General features: G+C 32.0%; 1 long non-coding RNA gene across 1 annotated transcript; it reads left to right on the forward strand.

Moving 5' to 3' along the window:
- The first annotated feature begins 326 nt into the window (after positions 1-326).
- Positions 327-2905, forward strand: LOC107731534 (uncharacterized). Its single transcript, XR_001638780.1, has 3 exons — positions 327-704; positions 819-1001; positions 2833-2905. It is a non-coding gene; the product is annotated as an uncharacterized LOC107731534 (long non-coding RNA).
- Positions 2906-4372: the final 1467 nt, after the last annotated feature.

Below are 4372 nucleotides of genomic sequence, written 5' to 3' on the forward strand. Positions count from 1 at the left end.
TATATATATATATAACTCGCAATTGTGAGAAGAAAAGTTTGAACTGTACGATATGAAAAGTCTTAGCCTAATTAACTTTAAAATGTTTTGTTGCGAAATAAATATTGTGGGATATAAACTCAGAATTTTGAGGGAAAAAAGACTGAACTGTGAGATAAAAAAGTCGCAATTACCTTTTTTTAATTTCGTTAATTCCGTGACTTGTGAGTAACTCGTTCAAAAGGTACTCACTTCGCCACCTACTGGCATAGCTAACCAATCGATGAACGAATCTTTTGTGTGAATCGATTCAAAAGATTCGACTCACGATGAATCCAAATCCCTACTACTAAGGCCAGAGAAGTTGCAGCCTGCAAGGGTTAATTTTGGTAACTAACTTAGTCGTTGCCTATTTGGAGGCAAAGCGCGTGTTACAGTCAAGAGGAAGCTGTCAAGCTTCTGTTTGAAAGCAGAATCGGCTCTGCACCTCAGTGAAGTGAATGACAAGCGGACACGGGACAATAACGTCACTGCTCTGTTGCTCCTTTAACATTGCGTAACGCGCGCGATGCTGATATGCAAACAGCCAGCTGATATTTCATAGCTCACGGCGGCCTGATGGAGGGGACGACTGCGGATCTGAAAACATCTTAGCAGAGCAGCTCGGACACGGAAGGGATCAAACTATATCCGGACGATTTTCTCCAGTGGTCTGCTGTGCGTTGGTGAGGGAAAGATCATTTTATTTCGCGCTGCACGACTCCGCGCCGGTGGTTGTTTATTCAGCGCGTTTCGCTCGCTCAAAACAACCCGACTGTTTTTCTGCGGTTTGTTTACAGAAGAGCGAGGTTTTTTTGGCGCATAAAGGAGTAAACCGAGAGGATGGCAGGCCCTGATTCCCCGCAGCAGCAGGTTGAAGAGAAAGCCGAGCAGATCGATGACACCGAGCTGGCGTTTCAAGGCATCAATATGCTGCTCAATAATGGCTTCAGAGAAAGCGACGAGCTCTTCAGGAGATACCGGTAAAATCAACGTGCATCTATGATTTTAGAGTAGTAGTATAAAATGGGATTGTTTGTTTGCATAAACTGGAGCCACAAAATTTGACCTCGCTGCTTTTATTTCTATTCATTTTCTATAGGCTATGACCACTAAATGGGACATGCCTCAATACAATTTGAACTATAGGCCTATATAACGTTATATATAATATTCTCGTTTTTCTCGGATATAGTTAATATAAGTGTGTGTTGTCTTTAATTGCATAACATAAAGTCAAATATTCCTTTATTTACTGCTTATTTTCTGTTTCTGTTGCCATAATTTGGAATGTGTCAGTACATTAAAATAGTAACTTTAATATTTTATTATTTATTTGTGACCCTGGAGCACAAAACCAGTCATAAGGGTAAATTTTTTTAAATTGAGATTGCTTTCCATTGATGTATGGTTTGTTAGGATAGGACAATATTTGGCCGAAATACAACTATTTGAAAATCTGAGGGTGCAAAAAAATCTAAATATTGAGAAAATCGCCTTTAAAGTTGTCCAAATGAAGTTCTTAGCAATGCATGTTAGCCTACTAATCAAAAATTTAATTGATTTATTTACGATAAGAAATGTACAAATTATCTTAATGGAACATTATTTTTAATATCCTAATGATTTTTGGCGTAAAAGAAAAGTCGACAGTTTTGACCCACACAATGTATTGTTGGCTATTGCTACAAATATCCAGTGCTACTTATGACTGGCTTTGTGGTCCAGGGTCACATTTATTTATTTATTTGTAATGAAAAGCATCAGAATGGGTAACTGTTTTAGCTCAAATTAGGATTACTTGAGTGCTAGCTATTTTGGGACAAAATGTTGGTTTGCAGATGGACTAACATATAACTAAGTGTTTGATCATTTTTTCTGACAATAACTAAGGTAAGAGGGTTGAATGCATGTGACTGTTAAATGCTTGTTGAATTAATCAATTAAACAGTAAATACCAGGCTTATTAGTTAAGTAAAAGCAAAAAAAATGTTTCTTAAAATAAATATTAGCTGAAATAAAGTATAAGAAAAATTATATAAATATATTAAAAAACAACTAAATTGCTAAAACTTTAACTAAAATTAAAATGAAAATGGGAAAATATAAAAAAAATGCACAAACACAAAATATTAATAAAAACTATAATGGTTACTGAATGATACTAAAATAAGACTGGTAAATATATAAAATAGCTTCAGTTGAACATCAGTTCAGTATATTGTCAATAGATGTATGATTTACATTTTTGGATGTACTCAAGAAGGTGGAGGAACGAGGTTGGATACTGATTTTCTATGTTTTAAAATCATGTTACATTAATTGTATGTTGCAAAATAGTTTATCAAACATTTAATTGGTCTCGCAGAGGAAATAATGGGAATTGTACCTTGAATGCTTTACAGAATAAGGACGATTCAGCCAGACCTTCTCGTGAGATCATAGACAACAAATAAGTATAATGATGGGTGCAAAGATGAATGGCTGTTTGCCTGGTCATGGGTGCAAACTGTGCACAATAATCTTCATATAAACAAATGGAGATTATATTGTGCATTATATGGGATTAGAGAGATAAAAGTAAAATCCAGTGGAAAGTCTTTTTTTTTTATATATATATATATATAATTTTGACTTGAGTTACAGATGACTAGTAGTAATTAAAATAACATAATTTCTCTTTTAAAACACATATGTTGCATTAAACTGAAGAAACATGTTACAAATTCATACGCGAAGCCTGAGGATTTATATATCAGAAGAACTAACTTGTGTCATAGTGCCATATCCCATGATTCCCTATTCTGTCCGCAGGACCCACAGTCCACTGATGAGCTTCGGTGCCAGTTTTGTCAGTTTCTTGGTAAGTGAACTCAGTTAAATGGTTTTTAGTTCGTACTTCCAGTACGTTTGACACAGGAACAGCTTCCTGGAGAACTTAAAGTGTCTCTACAGTTCATAAAACTCCTTTTAGGGTTTGAACTTACGTCTGTACTTGCCACTAGCCACCAAGCTAATTTTACCGCTACCCCTTAGAACTTTATTTATTGGGGCAAGTAAACTGTTGTTTAACAGAGATTGCTGGGAAAAACAACACTAATGGCTGTAGTGGTAGCATCAGCTGGGCAGCCCAAGGTGGTTTTCTTGTGTAATTAGTTTGACATCAGCCCATCATTTCTAGTCCATCTCTGTTATCTCTGTTATGTGACGCAGTCAGCAAATGCTCTCATTCGCACTTCAGCCGCAGTGCTGTTTCCTGCAGCGCTGCTCTCATTTCATCCTGACCATTAATACGAGTGAGACGACAGGAAGTGAAATATTGGCAAGAAAGAGACGGAATAGAGATGTTTATAATAGCAAATCATTTTCAATATTTTTGTAAGATATTTTTCTTTCAAGTGATTTTGTTTTATTTTGATTTTATATTTATTTTGTATTTTATTTTATTTTATAGGAGAATAGCAAGTGTATTTTACAGAATAGCCATTTTAAAAATGTTTTTCTAAATTTTTATAGAATATTTTGTTAATAATATTAAAGTTTTATTTATTTATTTATTTTTCATTTAATAGAAGAATAGCACATATTTTTGATTTTATTCTACATTTTTATTATATTTAATAGAATATTTATTTCCCTAAAGTGAAATTTTATTTTATGGTTATTTTATTTTATATGACAAAATAAAATATTTTATATTATAAATAAATAAACAAATAAAAAAGTATAAATAAAATAAATAACAAAAAATACAATTTAACTTCTGGAAAAATATTCTATAAAAATGTAAAAAAAAAATTTACAAAATGGCTATTCTCCTATAAAATACAATTTCACAACTTGAAAAAAATCTTGTAAAAATGTAGAATAAAAGAAAAAACACCTGCTATTCTCCTATAAAATAAAATAAACAATAAAATAAAATTTCACTTCAGGGATAAATTATCATTTAAAAAAGCAGAATACATTTAAAAAAATTTTTATTTTTTTTTATTTATTTTTTTTACAAAATGTATTATACATGTAATTTGATACATGATACATTTTTAAAGTATACTTTTTCCCTGAAGTAAAATTGCTTATTTTATTTTCTAGGAGAGATTTTTAACAGCGTTAAGCCAAAACAGTTTTGGAGTTTTTAGCAAAAATAAATGATAAAAACATGATATAATTCAGCCATAATATTTCTCGCCATGAAAATAGCCACAGAAGCTGGACTGGCGTTAAACACAAACATTAGAATTATAGGAGAATTTTAAATTATTCTTTTTTTATAGGATTTTATTTGCCTGAAAGAAAGTTTAATTTTATTTGTATTCATTTTTTTTTTTTTTTTCATTTTAAATTTCCTTAT

Source organism: Sinocyclocheilus rhinocerous, unplaced genomic scaffold, assembly GCF_001515625.1.
Source record: "Sinocyclocheilus rhinocerous isolate Xijiao unplaced genomic scaffold, SAMN03320098_v1.1 scaffold4355, whole genome shotgun sequence".
NCBI lineage: Eukaryota > Metazoa > Chordata > Actinopteri > Cypriniformes > Cyprinidae > Sinocyclocheilus > Sinocyclocheilus rhinocerous.